An 18027-nucleotide genomic window follows, 5' to 3' on the forward strand; every position below is an offset into this window, starting at 1 on the left:
CCCAAAGTCAAGTAACCCAGGCCCTTAGTCAGGGCGGGGCAGCACCCCAAAGTCAAGTAGTCCAGGCCCTTAGGCAGGGCGGGGCAGCAAACAAAGATCAGGGGTTCAGGTCCTGGTAGCAGGAGCTGAGCGCTTTGGGGCCGTCCGGGCCCTAGGCAGGGAGGAGGAGAGACTGCCACCCAGCGTGGGGTGGCAGGGGGGAACACAGGCCCACCCACTCCACTGTGTTCCAGCCCGGGGCCCTATCCGCAGCAGTCTGTCTGCCGCGGGGTCAGTGGGGATCCTGCCCGCAACACACTGACATCGGTTCGGGGTCTGCTATCCCCGGGCTACTTCCCATCTCCTCCTCCTCCATTGGTACCTGTTCCTCGCCGGGCTCGGCAGCGGGGTCCCACACCATAGGCTCCTCGGTTCGCTGAGGGCTGTCTAGGTCGGGCTGCTCCTCCGGTCTCGGGTCAGGGGGACGCTCGGGCCGCTCCTCGGGGTACCGCCCTCGGGGCAGGCTCGGCCAGTCGGCCTCTGGGGAGGCTTGGCCAGTCCGCCTCGGGGTACCTGGCTCTGGGGAGGCTCGGCCCGTCGACGTCCGGGTACCTGGCTCTGGGAAGGCTCGGTCTCGCCGGAGCCCGAGCAGGAGCGTCTGGTCTCTCCGGCCGCTGGGCTCCAACTGAGTGCTGGAGCTTGGCTTTTATACTTCCTGTCCCGCCCCTTGACTTCCGGGGGGCGGGAACAGGTGCCGGTGGCTCCGCCCACTTGGGTGCCTGTTCTGGCTCCTCTCTCTCAGGGGCCGTCGGGAGCCAGGCCAAGTCACTACACTAACATTTTGTAATTAGGCATAAGTTTCTAAGGCCTAGCCTACTAGAGACCCTGAACTCCTATTCTTTTTTGTTACTGTTCTAATAAATTAATGGTTTAAAATATTTGACCATTTTGACCAGTCAATCGACCGATTATTTTTGGACCAGTCAAATGCCCAACTCTCAGCAGGGAGATTATGATGACCTTCCCTTTCCTATCATTCTTCCTTCTTATTGATGTGTTTCTTGCAGCCTGACTTCCCATTCAGACCAAAGCATGAACTAGAATGCTAGTCAGCTTCTACAGCACTTCAATGGAGTTGTCACAGCAGCTGTCAAAGGATTCTAGGGAGCGCATATGGCTATTAGGAGGAGGAAGCAGTGAACCATTTGGGGTACACCATACTCCTTTAACAAAAGAAAACTATTCCTCAAAAAGCCTATGGGTTCACAAAAATCAGGAGACTTACTATAAATGACAAATCTGTAAACATAAGAACTCTCTGAGCATCAGACATGGTATCACTGCAAATAGTAAAAGCTGACAAACCTCAGCTGAGGAAACATTGACTGTGCCCTGTGTTTTGGAGGTCATTAATGTTATACTGGGAACTGCTCCTGCCAATCAAGTCAAAGCCATTCTTGTAACTGATCACACATTTAGTTAATTAATTTATGACATGGCTGAAGATGTTCAGGAACTGTTTAGGAGAGTACAGGAGAACCAGTAATTTTCAATATAGATGAAACTACAAATGTGTCTTTTGCCCAACTTTTAACATTAGCCAAACATTAGCTCAGTCTGAATGGGAAGTATCCATACATTAGGACTTCTCATTTTAATGTCCACTGATAAGATGTGCTAAAGGAGAAAAAGAAAATATTTACAGCTTTCCAACAATCAGTTCTTGCAGCTGGGTTGGACTGGCATCAGTGCTTTACTATTTGATGGTGTCCAAGCTATGCCAGGAAAACAGCTACCTGACTAGAATCCAATTTACCGCACTGCAAGCCAATAGGACATGTTCAATTCAGCAGGAAGCTTCAGAGGTAAAGAAGATTCCAGTGAAATTGAAAGAGATACCTGATAAGCTACTAAAGTTGTGAATTGAAGTAAAAGCATCAAGGCATGCCCCTTCACTATTTTGTGTGAATTCAGCAGCCCCTCTACTACATCAAAGCTTGCTGGCTTTGAAATGGAAATTTTTTTTAATCCCTTGTTTAAGCTCAGATATCATGCAAAGACTTTCCTTGATGAACATGTCACTGATCAGCATTGGCTTGCATTGAATGTTTCTCTCCAGAGATGTGATATGATGTGTGTTTTCTCAACTTGGGTAACTTGGCCACCCTGACCTTTCCACATCGGTAAATGGGAGCGGTCTTGTCTAGAGGGATAAGGGGGACTCAGAGTAGTCCCTATACAGAAAATGGGGTCCCAATATAGAAAAGGTTGAGGAGCACTGTGTTAGTGATTTGCAGAAAAAGACCTTCCTTTAATTTTAGTCCATGTCCCCTAGTTTTGAGATTAGAAAGTTAATACATTTACCTATATAAACCCTTTGGCATGTTAAAAAAGTAAGATTTGATATGAAGAGGTCAATAGCTGAATAACTATGGTTATTAGCACATACAATTACCCTGTGTATCTGCATAAACTATGAGTCTAGGAGCAGAACTGTGCATGTCACATGTTTAAAGTCAGGCCCCTAAAGGATAAAGGAACCATAAACCTGCATAGGGCTTATTATGAAAAAGCAACAGCACTTCCATAGTTAAAATATTAACTAATCCTATTACAGAGTCCTTTTAGCTACCCACCACCCAATAACTTTGGCTTGAAAATTGCCACACTTACTCTGAAGCCAAAAAAGCTACCAGATTTGCTACAAAATTTGAAGGAGACTCAAACATTTGTTGCATTACAGAAAAGTACAATGTTGTTATGAACTGGGTGAAACCTTCTTATAGGTTGGGTTAAAACCCCATTGAAGTCGATAACTGAATGGTGGGTTCACATCTAATGTAATTGTAAACATAAGCCCCCCCCCCCCCCCCGACAAAAAGTGTGCATGAATCCACCCAGGAGCTTTTGGGCTGAGTACTGTTTTGATTAAGTGTACGTGGGAGTAAAGCTAGGGAGCATGCTTTTGGGTCTGGTGTTGACTAAGGAAGCTTGGAGGCCTGGAAGCTAAGAAACTGCTCCTTTTGATCTTGGTTCCTTCTGTGTTCAGAGACACAGGACTTCGTACATTCCTTGTAAATAAATAAGATTGCATGAAGGAAATACCAGACTCCATCAATTTCTACCACCACTTGGAACATCTCCAAGCCTCTGAACTTTGATTAGCTGCTCAGTCAAAAGGAGCAAAGTATCAAAATTACTTCTTAAAAACACAAAAAGCTATAAAAATGCTAAGAATGGAGTAATTAGAAGTTCAACAGAAAAAAGTGACCAAGAGCCCTAGGGAAGAGAGAGATTCTGGAATATAGTACTACAGGAAGGCTCAGGTTAAAATGACTGTTTTACTACAAGAGGGAAGAAAGTCTGCAGAAGGACTGAAAGATAAATCTTCTATGCATCTGATGGCAAGGTAAATTGTTTGCATTATGATATACTATTTCCAGCAGCATGTACACCACACATACTAGTAGGAAAGCACACCAGGAACTAGGGATGTAAATAACATGTAAAAGTAGTAACCGTGTAACCGATTAAAATTCTATCGGTTAAACATTTAACTGGGGAACTGGGGGGTAGGGTGCTGTAGCACCCCCATGTTTTACACGGGGCTTCACTGCTAGCCCTGTGCCTGGGAATCCCTCCTGGCACGCCCGGCAGCCAGGCATGCCAGCAGAGTCCCGGGTGCAGTGGCAGCTGGGACCCCAGCTGCAGGGCTGCCACCAGGGTGCAGGGCCAGCCTCTGGGGTGCCAGGTGGGGGGAAGGCCAGCCTCTGGGGTGCTGGGCAGTGCCAGCAGCCAGGACCCCAGGCGGAATTTAATTGTTAGCAGAAAAATACCAAGTGCTAATTATGCCCAGCTCTAGATGAACATATCCAAATGTATACAGTTAAACTAAATGGAGTCAGTTCCAAATATGAAAATAGCTGCTTAAGGTAAAACCCAAACTATGACTTATAGTTAAATACCTTATTTAATTCTACTCCTATGTGCTATTCCCAAAAGCACACCTTTATTAGAAAAACAGTAACTGAGTATTATTCATTCTTAAGGCTCCTCAAAGTGCTACCAAAAAACCCCAGACATAACACAGTGAAGTGCAGTGAAGTATGGGATATATGTTGGCAACCATAAACATGACACTGCACAATAGCGGAGTAGGAAAATTATGGCCAAGGACACAAGACAACGATGTACTCTTATGAGCAGTGTCATGGAACCCTGAATGCACAAATAGGAGCTCTGTTTTATTTACATCCCAAATATGCTCAAATGGTAAATTACATGGTACTCAGCCTACTGTGAAAAGATGAATAGTTTAAATTCACTGCATTGAAATATAATTATGTGCTTCCAAGGAGTCTAGTTATTCCAAATCTGAAGCTTAGATCACTAGGATATCTCCTGTAGCAATACATATGCTACTTTGTTTTTAAAGAAAACTTACTTTTAGACACTACACGGGTGTGATGTTTTTTCAAATATTAAAGGACTTTATTACAACAATTTAAACAAAAAGGAGCTCTTATTATTTGGAATTTAAAGGAGAATAAACTACAAAAAACCAAACTAAAAAAATAAAAAAACCTAAAAATAGTTTAGTTGAGTCTAATTTGAACAAGTGGAGCAGTCTGAATAAAAAATTAGGGCAAAAACCTCAAGAGTCTCACTGTTTCTCCTTGCTTCAAGAATTGCCTCTCCCCAGTGCCTTCTATGACCTGACTCATTATGGGGAGGGGGATGAGGAAGAATCAGGTTCAGGGGGATGATCCAGGTGGTTGAATCTCCTCACTGCCAGCTCAGCCTCTTCTCTGCCCAACCTAGCTGCTCTAGGCAGACAGGTATGAAAAGGGGCAGGGAGGGGGTGATGGTGGTGGATTGAATAGGAAGCTAGATGAGCCAGCCAACAGTCCTAGCTGAAGGGCTTTCACCTGGCCGTAAAGACAGGAGCAAAGCCACTGAAGGAAACAGCAAGGTGGAGCGAGGACTCAAGGAGTTGAAAGCCAGGGAGATATTTTTCTGTCCACCTGCAAGCACAGGGTCATGACCCACAGGTTGGCAAACTCTGCTTTAAGCACACCACACCAGACAAACTAACCACCAAGAAAACATCTGACATCATAGCATACTACTGAGCATGTGGTTAAGCTCAACAACTGCAGGAGTGCGTCAACAGGACATCATGCTTATGTCTCACATAATTTGCAACTGAACACATGGAGAGTAGCTGCATTGCCTGGGAACTAACAACATATGAAGATTTTACTTGGGTTTTTTTCTCTCATTCTAAGTAGGAACTGTTTAATTTTCACTGTTTAAATTTCAAAGAGGTGTCCCTACTTATATTTGAATATTACGACTCTAAGCAAAGGTTTGAATTTTCAAACATTTGGTATAACACTATTCAAACATAATTCCTTCTAGTTTAAAGACTGCTAAAAATGTGCTCCCACACTAAGAAACTAGAAGACAAAGTCTGCCCAAAATTAATTTTTAACACTGAGATAGACAAAAAATTTACGAGTGGAAATAACGACAGAACTGCAGCAGGACTGTGGGGCTAAACTATGCAGTGAATTAGTATGGAATATGAGCCATATTCACCTCTAAGAGCAGTCACAATTGAAAGTTAAGTTACTTATTTGTGTAAATATCAAAAATTCAATCTTCCATCAAAGGACCTCTGAACACTTGTCAAATCCTTGGATAAATTCTGCTCCTCTTATTACGTAGTCAGATCCAGTGACTTCACATAGAATATTAAGGTGATGAATATTTGGCTTAAAAATTGCCTCACTACCCTAAGGAATAGGTAAGTATTATTGCACACATTTGACACATGGGAAAATTGAACCAAAAATGGAGGATTTCTGGAGGTATACAGTGAGTCGATGACAGTGCCAGGAATAGAACACAGAGTTCACCACTTTAGCTATTAAACCAAAGTCTCAGACTCAAATCCATTATATTAATTTAGCACGTTTATACATCAAGTAAAAATGCTAGAGAATGCAATAGCAGGGCTGCTGCAGGTGACGACTGGGGTGCATTGATGCAGCTGTGTGTTGACTACATCTGGTGTTCAGGGCTATTAATCCCTCACTTTTAGAGGCACTACTTTCATTCAAGGTTTTAAATATACCCACTATGACAGTATCAATAGCACAAGCCACATCATTAAACCAGTACAGTTGTGACTAAGGAGATTGTTTGTACATTCAGTGCCTACAAATATACCATTGTTGTTTGACATATTAGATAAACACCAGATAAATTTATTATGTACTTTACAATATTAACTGATTTACAGAAGTACTACATTTTATTATAGAAAATAAGAACAGCACATAAATATGCCTAAATCTTTTGGGGTTTTCCCGGTGCTCAGCTCAGATACCAGCATTTCTATAAAATGTGTGTGTGCTGGAAAGACGTTCAAAATTATTACAATGCAAATGAGCAGGCAAGTGTTTTATGGTAAATCTTTTCTAAAAATAATCCATGCCTTTAAAATTTACAAGAAAATTGCTTCCTATCATCCAGCTGCTATGAAGCATTTTGATTTAAATTCAACCAATACTACAAGAACCATACAAACAAATCAATTCCACAAGCTGTCTATATAAAATAAAGTATTTTTTATGCTTCATTGTATTAGTGTCCTAAAATTTGTATTTGTGTCCTAAAATACTATCAGAGAGGATTATTTCTAACTTGTGATGCTAATATAAAACAAAGTTCAAGTAGTTTCACTACCCTGGGAAATAAATATAACATGGGATTTTCCACATATTTCTAGTATGTGATACTATCATTCTGTAGCTTGCTGGCATGACTTTCAGTGAAAAATTATTGTGTGTGGTACTTTGTAACAGAATTTGAAATTCTACAATTAGTATAGCTTACTACATTTTCCATCTTGCACAAAAATTGAGGGATCTGTGCAATTCAGATTTCCTTGATGATAAAATACGTGCTCTAATAAACAATTTTTAAATATTGTTCATCTCTTATTTAGAATCTATTTCCTGATTTACTAAAAGGAAATATTTAATGTTATGGTGTAACAATAATGAGAGCCTCACGTTATACTTCTGGCAACACAAATGGATTCTTCTTTTACTATTCCACCAATTAAGGCAGAGAATTGTCTCACAAAGTTATCAGTGCAACTACACCTCTACCCCAATATAACGCTGTCCTCGGGAGCCAAAAAAATCTTACTGTGTTATAAGTGAAACCGCGTTATATTGAACTTGCTTTGATCCACCGGAGTGCGCAGCCCCGCCCCGCTGGAGCGCTGCTTTACCGCATTATATCCAAATTCGTGTTATATCGGGTCACGTTATATCGGGGTAGAGGTGTATATGGAAACTCGTTATCATATGCAAGATTGTGAGTATTGGACAACACTCACAACATCAGTTCTGAATGAGCTATTTTGCTACTTTTTTTTTTTTCTTGTTTTAATTGTTTTGGGGAGAAAGGGGAAGAAGGAAGGAAAGGGAGGAAATAAAGGCTTGTGCTAGACTGAATGCAAGTTAGAAAGTGACCTACACCAATTTTTCACAGCTAAATAAGAAAGGGTTTGTGCTGAATACTGCAATTGTTTTGGAAAAAGGGACATTTCACACACAATTTAAAAATTTCAAAGGAAAATGGTACACTTTAAAAAAGTTTGTTTAAAAAGTCAGCACACAAGATGTAAACGTGTTAATCCTTGATTATTATGATACCAACGCTAGGACACAAGCTGCATAACATGTTTAGAGCAGTTTGTACAATGCACCATAATAGATCAGTATATATACTCATCATTACAAATACAAGAAACTTCAACTATTTCTGGTAAACTGGCTACATGAAAACAAATCTTTAACAACTTCTAAAACGTGGGTGAGTCACAGGGTTGCAGGTGATGAAATAAAGCTATTTATAAAATGGATTACAAGAAAGAATGACCATTCCTGGATTTATGCCCTCTGAAGTAGGAGACATAATTACAGAGATCACAAGTATTCAAAGAGGAGTGGAGCATCTTTTCCCCCCAACTAAAAATGTCCATAAAATTCAACCTTCTATATTCTACATAAGTATCAGCTACTACATCAAGTAAACAATGAACAAACATATTTAAGATTCATGTATAATTTTGCAGAAACTTAATCTTAAGCACTGGTTCCCAAACTGGGGTTTGTGAACCTCTGGGGGTTTGTGAAATGTTATGGGGGTTCTCGGGAAAAAATTCCCTAATGGCGGACAGAGCTGTCCCTAGGGACTCCGGCCAGCATGGGGCCAGCAGCCCAGAGCCCCTGGACTTCCAAGAGCTAAGCAGATCAAAGCAAGCATATCTATCACACTGATGAGATTTAAACTTCAAGACTCCTTATAAAAAATGGAAAGGGAGGTGGATATTTTTTGCTGTTTTTAAAATTAAATAGGCAGCTAGTATTGTTTTTAAAATTATTATGAAGAACAAGTTTAAGTTTTGTTGTAACATGCGTTGTTTGCCTCGACTGTTCAAGACCTGAATGCTTGTGTAGGAGGAACTCTGAGTTGGCTTCTTAAATATCTTCATGCTGTTTCACATCGGATACTCCTTAATGAAACATAGGAGCCTTCTCTAACAACAGGCTTATTCAAAGTGATACAAGCTACGAAAGTGAAATGTTAGAAGAGTGTTGCCTTTTCATAAAGTAATAAAAATACTGTAATGATAAATAATAATTAATAACTAGTGTGTAATAAGCATGTCATAAAAACAAATTTTATATTTCCAAGATCACTGCTTTTATAATTTATACTCAAGTAAAGGAGAAAATCCCTGGAAATATTCATTTTTAGGAGGGGGTTCACGAGACAAGACATTTTAGTGAAAGGGGTTCACAGGTTGTTAGAGTTTGGGAACCACTGATCTTAAGAATATCTTTTTGTTCTAGAGCACAATATTTATTTTCCATGGCCTTCAAAATGCAAGATATGTGATCCTTTTTAAGGAAAGGTGGGGTTTTGACAGACTCCATACTCAATGGAAGCTTGGCTCGCGACTTGTCCAGGGTAAGCCCCTGGCGGGCCGTGAGACGCTTTGTTTACCTGAGCGTCTGCAGGTACGGCCGCTCACAGCTCCCAGTGGCCGAGGTTTGCCGTTCCTGGCCAATGAGAGCTGTGGGAAGCGGCATGGGCCGGGCCACAGCTTCCCGCAGTTCCCATTGGCTTACCCTGAACAAGCCGCGAACCAAGTTTGGGAACCCTTGCTTTAAACAAAGGAAATAGCCTACCTGGAACCAGCTACTTTACTCCAATGGATTTCTTCCCCTTGTATTTCCTATTAATTATTGCTATTAGCTCTCTAACTTTGTTTGCGTGCACAAGAACAGGGCAGGCTTGTCAGTCATGCAGTGACATAAGCACATACAGTATTTGTACTAAAAAGATAGCATGGTTCAGTTGACTCTAGTTCTTGACCCATAATAGGACTGTGGTTCAAAACCAATGTTGTGAATGCAGTATTTGGATATATCATCAAGCGTGCCATAGTACAGATGAGAAGTCCCTTCTGCTTGCCCAGATAGAAGTTAAGGGTCCCATGGTGTTTTTCAAAACTAGCAGGGAACAATCCCCCACCTGCATGTCCTAATGTCAATAGCCACCAGCTCAGGAAGCCAGGTGCCTATATCCAAAGTTGTTCAAGCTTTCAGTTACCTTAACAAATTGCTGAACTAGAAGATTACAAATCAAACGTTATGTTAAACCTTGTATATAGGAGATACTATACAACACCAAAATTCATAAAATTTGGTGTCTCCATTTCAAATGGCTAGACAACGTTGACTACTGTGTTTTTCCAGACCCTTGGTGAAACTTTCTTCCTACAAATTTAGCAAACTACTAAGTATGGCAAAGTATTTAAACAATCACCATTCTTCCTCTCCATCCCACCTATAGTAAAAGTTACCCAACCACTTCCCATTATAAAACTCTTTTCAGTTGCTTATAATTTTGCCGAACAAAATCTTTGAGCTGAAATTTTCCATGCCAAGTGTCTGCCCCAGGCTGATTTATTTAAGTTTCAGCTAAAATGGTTCATCCATCTGTCAGAATGAGTTCAGGGAAAAATAAGTTGTTTTGCCCTCTCTTTCATCCTGGAGATCTTTGCAGTACAGCATCACCATTCATTCCTGTCCATGGCTTGCTCCTCCAATAAATCCAGAGTGATTACCTTCCTGCATATGATGTCCCACCATCTAGTCGGTGGTCGACCTCTAATTCTTATAAGTGTTCCAGTGAGACGCTTTAGAGCCTCTATGCTAGGCCAGGCCCCTTTCTCTCTGTTTCTCCTCCTCCCTAATCCTAGGCCCAGTTGTCCACTCTCCCTCTGGATTAAAAGACTCCCAGAATCAGCTAGTTTACTTTGTCCCGTAGCTCAAGCAGTAGCAATCTGTGCTGACATGCTGAAGGTTCAGGATTCAAACTCCGGTGCTGGATCACAGTGAGGGGTTGTTACAGTTGTATATATAAGAGAATTTGTTTTTACCATTTTTTCTTTAAAAAGCCTCAGGAAGTTGCATATAAAACACTACATTTAAAGAATGTTATTTAGGTTGCAAAGACAAGACACTGAAAAGTTAGGAAATGTCAGCTTTACAGTTGCTTGTACAATCATAATTCTGCCCCCTCATGCCTATGCATTATCATATACTCTTTAATTACATGATCACATACTATTTTTGCCACAGTGGCTCATTCAGTACACAGGGTGGAGACACAGACAGAAAATACATTTGCCTGTGCAACCTTATTTCTAACTTGTGAGTGTTTGACTAAATAACTTTTTTTAAAGTAGTTTTTTGTATGTGATTTATATCTACACTACAGGAAGGGTAATATTTTGCCACATACCAGTAGACATGTGAGGTCTGAGGCCACATATCAGAACAGCAGAATACCTAAAAAAACCTGAACTGTTTATCTTCTTAAATATAGCTATTTTATTCTCCACCTCTGAAAATGCCTTACAGATTTGATATTCCAGCATTAGTTTTATGTTACTACTTCAACTATGCAATCTTTGTGCAATGCGTTTTGTATAATAGATGTTCAGAGAGATGTGAGATGTCAGGGATCTAGGGAATGTAAAAATTAATCTTATCAGGCAGACTCTAAAAACAATAAAGGAATAGTTACTATTATTTAGAAAACCCACCACCACCTAATATTTCCCAATATAAAGGGTTGAGTGTCAGTGGATAACACATTGATCTTTAAATTTAATTTGGATTCAATGAAGTGTAAAATGCTATTCTTTCACTAAAAGGAAGATAATTAACAGTGTACAAGCAAGGACACCTGAATAAATATTTACCAGTTGATGAGATCTTCTTGATGTCTTAATGGAAAATTCCAACTCCTTATGGAGTTGATGTAGCAGCTTGTCTTCAGAACCTGAAGAGAGAAACAAAATTAAAAATAAATGGCACATGGTCTAATTCAATAAAAATACCACAATTAATTTTTATAAACTGTAATGTACAGTAACAAAATTAAATTAATTACAGGTTGTCAACTATTTTCATGTCAAGGAACCAATATAATTATTCCATCTTAAAAATAAAACACAGACGACATGCAAAGAGGGATAGTGAGGTATGGAAGAACCTTTTTCCTGCCCTAAGCAACGTCTAACAGCAAGGGAAGAATTCTGACTCAGAAGAAATGCAAATAAGAATCATGATATTTTAAAGTTGTTCATGGAAGTGGAGCAACATCGTGAAATCCTTATCCTACAAATACACATAACTTGAGTGTGACGCAAGACCACAATTCCAGCTATCTTCAGTTGCCTCAGGAATAAAACTATAGGACAAACACATTGAGGAGTCCTATGTTATTTCAAGTTGGATTGGTAGTAAAATTGGACAGTACTGAGAACCATTTAAGTGATATCATAAAACTGATTTTGAAATACCAGCTACAAGTTATACACCTGTGAGATGACTATCAGTTTCAGTGAACTGACAACTTCTTTTTACAATAATTACTCTATTTGTAAGGCAGAAAACTACTGTATCTTGTAAATGATCTTGCTCAAGAGATTTCAATTGCCAGTACACTAGACTATTGCAGTAGCTACAGGTAAACTCACAAGTCTCTGACTCATGATTTAGCACAGGATGTTTGATAATCGGAACTCTCCCTCACCAAAATAAAATGAGAATCAAAAAAATTCAAGAAAAGAATTTTTACTAATTAGTTCCATGAGTCACCACAGGCAGCTGGTGAACCACTACAGTACCAGCAGCATGAAACAAAGCAACCTGTGGCATTAAATCTGAGCATTACCCAGTGAAATTACTATCAATACAAGACAGCTGACAGTTTAACAAACACCATCACACAATAAAGTGTAGTACTCCTGGTTATCAAATCTCATTTACAACGTAGTATATCTTTCCATTAAACAGATTTTTTTCTATGTGCTATTTTACTGATAAGGCTGATTTTACAGCAGTAAGAATGACAAATACATTAACACATACGTTTTTATATTGACTTTTTCTTCATGAAGACACTCTCAAAATTACTCTAATACTCCCCTCTTTGAAACACTGAAGTTTCAAGTTTATATTCGGATTATACAGGCCTTAAGTTTCTAATTTGGTTTTATATAGGGACTCTCTTTATACAGGCCTCTTGAAAGCATTCAAAATAATGACAAATACACACACACACGCTTTTTGGCATAGCAGTTAGATAATGGACAATGGATTGGCAACAGATTTATCTCTCACTCTTGCAGATTTAGTAGGCCTTTTCACCTTTGTTATGATCTTAAGAGTCTAAAAAAAATATCCTGGACATTTAGTTTAGTCATGCATAGCAGACACCTCAGGGCAACTGAAATAGTTAAAGAAACACAATTAAAGAGAAAGTTCATAGTTTCAGGCACAACATCTAACCTCAGAATCACCCTGCCATTTGATGGAGTTTTTTAAAAAAAAATCACATTTTCCTATTTTTTAAAATCTCTCCCTCCCTGCCCCCCCTCGTTGTTGTATTCAGCCAGCGAAATAAAATGTTATGCTTTTATGCCCCTGTAGTAAAGGCAATTATGTGCCACAATGAAGAATTCTTTGTGCTAACATCAGAAAAATGCATTTTAAAAAGCAGAAGTTAAACAAGTCCCAATGTTCTATTATGTGACCAAGTTCAGCTTGACTCATTAATCCAAGTTATCAACATGCTTTTGATTCATTGCGTAGGCATAAAACTATGTTCAATATTATTACATTGTATGAAATCAGCTACATGACAAATGTTTTCTACATTAGTAAACCTGGACAACCTGTATCAACAAGAACTCAACACAGAACAAAAATATTTTGTTTTACATGTAAAATAAGATTTATTACATACTCCTGGGGGAATTCTGCGCCACTGCGCAAGCACAGAATTAATGTCCCCCGCAGATTTTACTCTTTCCCCACAGAAAAATTGATTCCTGCATCTATCAGTGGTGAAAGAACAGGTTAAAAACTATTTAGAAAAACTGGACATGCATGAGTCCCTGGGTCCGGATCTAATGCATCCGAAGGTGTTGAGGGAGTTGGCTGATGTGATTGCAGAGGCATTGGCCATTATCTTTGAACACTCGTGGCGATCAGGGAGGTCCCGGAAAAAGACGAATCTAAATAAAAATCTTTAAAAAAGGGAAGAAGGAGAATCTGGGGAACCACTGACCGGTCAGCCTCACCTCAGTCCCTGGAAAAATCATGGAGCAGGTCCTCAAGGAATCCATTTTGAAGCACTTGGAGGAGAGGAAGGTGATGAGGAACAGTCAACATGGATTCACCAAGGGCAAGTCATGCCTGACCAACCTGACTGCCTTGTATGATGAGATAATTGGCTCTGTGGATATGGGGAAAGCGGTGGATGTGATATATCTTGACTTTAGCAAAGCTTCTGAAACGGTCTCCCACAGTATTCTTGCCAGCAAGTTAAAAAAGTATGGATTGGATGAATGGACTATAAGGTGGATAGAAAGCTGGTTAGATCGTCAGGCTCAATGGGGAGTGATCAATGGCTCAATGTCTAGTTGGCAGCCGGTATCAAGCGGAGTGCCCCAGTGGTCTGTCCTGGGGCCGGTTTTCTTCAACATCTTCATTAATGATCTGGATGATGGGATGGATTTCACCCTCAGCAAGTTCACGGATGACACTTAGCTGGGGGGAGAGGTAGATACGCTGGAGGGTACAGATAGCGTCCAGAGTGACCTAGACAAATTGGAGGATTGGGCCAAAAGAAATCAGATGAGGTTCAACAAGGACAAGTGCAGAGTCCTGCACATAGGACGGAAGAATCCCATGCACTGCTACAGGCTGGGAACCGACTGGCTAAGTGGCAGTTCTGCAGAAAAGGACCTGGGGATTACAGTGAACGAGAAGCTGGATACGAGTCAACAGTGTGCCCTTGCTGCCAAGCAGGCTAACGGTATATTGGGCTGCATTAGTAGGAGCATTGCCAGCAGATCAAGGGAAGTGATTATTCCCCTCTATTCGGTACTGGTGAGGCCATATCTGGAGTGTTGTGCCCAGTTTTGGGCCCCCCGCTACAGAAAGGATGTGGACAAATTGGAGAGAGTCCAGCGGAGGAAAACGGAAATGATTAGGGGGCTGGGGCACATGGCTTATGAGGAGAGGCTGAGGGAACTGAGCTTAGTCTGCAAAAGAGAAGAGTGAGGGGTATTGGATATCAGCCTTCAACTACCTGAAAGGGGGCTCCAAAGAGGATGGAGCTAGGCTGTTCTCAGTGGTGGCAGATGACAGAATAAGGAGTAATGGTCTTAAGTTGCAGTGGGGGAGGTTTAGGTTGGATATTAGGAAAAACTATTTCACTAGAAGGGTGGTGAAGATCTGAAATGGGTTACCTAGGGAGATGGTGGAATTTCCATCCTTAGAAGTTTTTAAGGCCCAGCTTGACAAAGCCCTGGCTGCGATGATTTAGTTGGGGTTGGTCCTGGGGTTGCACTAGATGACCTCCTGAGGTCTCTTCCAACGCTAATCTTCTATGATTCATGCCAGGCTAAGCCTGCTTGCCCAACACCTGGATTGGGGAAGGGTGGGGGTGCATGTGGAGCCATATAGATGTGCTAATATATTAGTAAGGATTCTATTTGTCAAAAATAATTTCCTGAATCTTTTTTGTTATATGTTACAGACATAGTTGCTGACAGGTATTTTGAAATAAATTACCAAAATAATTTTTGGTGCCAGTTCTCTCTCTCAGAAATAGGAACTCATGCACCAAATTTCACATTAAATAATTTTTAAACCTGAAGATTAAAATTACCAATTCTCATCATCAAAAGAAGTTTGGGGGAAGGATTTTCTAGATTAATGGATTTATTGTGCATGTTACGGAAAAGCCAATTTACAGACAAGACAAAGTCAGGGGCGGCTCCAGGCACCAGCGCAGCAAGCGCGTGCCTGGGGCGGCAAGGCCGGGGGGGGGGGGGGGGGGGGGGAAGGGAAGGCATGCCGGTCTTTGTGTGAGCAGCAGTCAGGGAGCCTTCGGCGACGTTTCTGCGGGAGGTCCGCCGGTCCCGCGGCGGGTATGCCGAAGGCGCGGGACCGGCAGATCACCCGCAGAAATGCTGCCGAATCCGCATGACCGGTGGACCTCGCGCAGAAACGCCGCCAAAGGCTCCCTGACTGCCGTGCTTGGGGCGGCAAAAAACATAGAGCCGCCCCTGGACAAAGTTATCCAATCTTCACCAATATATAGGAGGCACATTTGAGATGTAGCAGGCAATAGTACAAGAAAGGGGGAGAGAGAGAAAAATCAGGTATTAGATTTGGGTGGCCTCAACAACTTCCATCAGCAAAGACACAATCTGCACAGAACGAAAACAAACACACTGTATGACAAATAAACACAATTTGCTGTTCTGAATATTCTGTTGTCTGAAGCATTGTTTGTTGCTGCCCGAGAAATTGCTAATGATCTAACAGAGTGAGCTAAGATACTTTAAGGAGTTTTGGCGTCTAAAGAGTTCTGAATAGCAGCCCTGAAAATCATCTGTTATAACGCTCAGTTGCATGTTGACAAAGCTCTGAGCAGCAGAGGTGCTGTAGCCGTCTGCAGACTCAGAAGATGACATGGCATCAATTTGCAATTAGGTCACGTATGACTGGTTATTTGCACAGCCTTAAAAGCTAGAATTTTTCTTCTAATAAACCCTAAATTCCTGCAGAAACACATGGCTTAGATCCCTTTATGCTAACCAGGAAAAGCATCTTACTGACTACTGGAGAATGGATTTTTCAGGTTTTGCTTGAATGTATCATCCCTTTAGAAACTAGAACACTTCTGTTTTGAATTTAAATTAGAACAAGGAACTCATTTTTACCCTACTGCTCTAACATTACTTCATTTACCCTAGCTCTGATAAGATTAGTGTATTGCTATTTAGATATTTTAAAAATGACACTGGAGGTTGCATGCAAAATAAACCTTAATTAAAAAAAAAATATCAGTTTTCAATCTAAACATTCTCCTGCAATTAGGAACACAATGTAACAAAGGAAGAAGTCAAACTGAATAGACTGTTTTGATTGTCCAGGCTGAGTTAATTGCAAAAAAGTCTACAGTACTTTTGATAATATATTTAAGGAAAATCTGTTAACCTGACAGTATCTCTTCAAATCAATATTTAAGTGAACAGAAGGAATTTTTAAAAAAATATAGTTAACATGGCATTCACTCAGTAAATCAAGAAACTGTTTTGTAAATGTCACAAAAAGATTAGACATTTATACTAATTAAAACAGCAACTTCATATTAACTGTAGGTCAAAGATTATCAATGCTGTATTCCAAGGCATAGGCTCATTATAATAAATTGATGCCCAGAAGAAATCACCATCCACCCCCCCCCAAAAACCCAGTTGTATAGCAACACATAGTTAGTTGATATATGGTGTTTTTACACTTTTTTCTGAAGCAGCTAACATGGACCTGGTGGGAGTCAGAATGAATTACTTAGACCACAAAAGGTCAGAACTGTAATTATATTTTAATTAACTTTTTTTAAATTGGTAAACCAGTTACTAATTTCTTAATAAATTAAAACTACATCTACAATATTGCATTTACTTATTTTAATTTCTCAGATTAATTTGACGTAGTAAAGCACAGGCTAATTATTTTTTTACTGCAAGTTCATCCCGTTTTAACAATTCAAAAGTCAGCTAGTCACATACTCTAGATTCTTGCTTCCTAATGAGCTTCACTAAAAAGATATATGTAGGTTACAAAAGTGGATGTTTGCAGGCAGTTTCATCTTTTCAAAGCAAATATCACAATTGCAGTTTTGCATAGCTTATATAGTGTAGTAACGTAAATCTCCCTAATTCGCATTCTTCGTGATCGGTCATGTTTCATCATTATGAGAATCGTTCCTACTTAGAGGAAACTGGAAGAAAGGGATTTAATACACAAACCACATACCCTGACACTTTTGTATCTTAAGTCACTGTGTTCGGATATACTCCACATTATTTCTGACATACAGTTGAATCTTCACAATCATTTAATCTTTTTGGCACTCAGTTGCATACCTTGGCTGCACCTCTTTTAACAGAAAGCATTGAGTAGGAGATGTAACAGCCCTTTCCCCTCAGGAATCTACTGCTTATTTATGTCACAAAAAGTCATTTACCTGCATGCCTTTTGGAAGTCAGATTCCTCAGGATAATCTAAACATTTTTTAAATTATTTTTGAAGTAAGTGGTTGCACTTTGGAAAGTTCATTTACAAACAAAACCCACATTACGGCATTTCCTACTCCAGCACTTACGAACATTCATGTGAATATGGTACCTAAACAACACATGAACTCATGAATACAAGAACTCATGAAGAACTGTTCCCATTAGCAAAACTAAGAAAAGAAGAGGCCAGGAGAAATTTGTGCAATGTATCCCAGAGGAAAGGAAATTGATGGATCTATCCTCCATGAAATTATCTAGTCTTTTTTGAACCCTGTTATAGTCTT

The 18027-nt window shown here is 40.2% G+C and overlaps 1 protein-coding gene across 1 annotated transcript in view; it reads right to left on the minus strand.

Annotated features, from left to right (window-relative positions):
* The window catches only part of FAM49B (family with sequence similarity 49 member B), a 77729-nt gene extending 66326 nt beyond the window's left edge, over positions 1–11403 (minus strand). Inside the window, exon 1 of the mRNA XM_026646521.1 lies at positions 11339–11403. The gene's annotated coding sequence lies outside the window, so the exon portion shown is untranslated. The remainder of the gene's footprint in view (positions 1–11338) is intronic.
* Positions 11404–18027: the final 6624 nt, after the last annotated feature.

The sequence above is a fragment of the Terrapene carolina genome, unplaced genomic scaffold (assembly GCF_002925995.2).
Source record: "Terrapene carolina triunguis isolate 2854851 unplaced genomic scaffold, T_m_triunguis-2.0 Scaffold58, whole genome shotgun sequence".
In the NCBI taxonomy this organism is placed as follows: domain Eukaryota; kingdom Metazoa; phylum Chordata; order Testudines; family Emydidae; genus Terrapene; species Terrapene triunguis.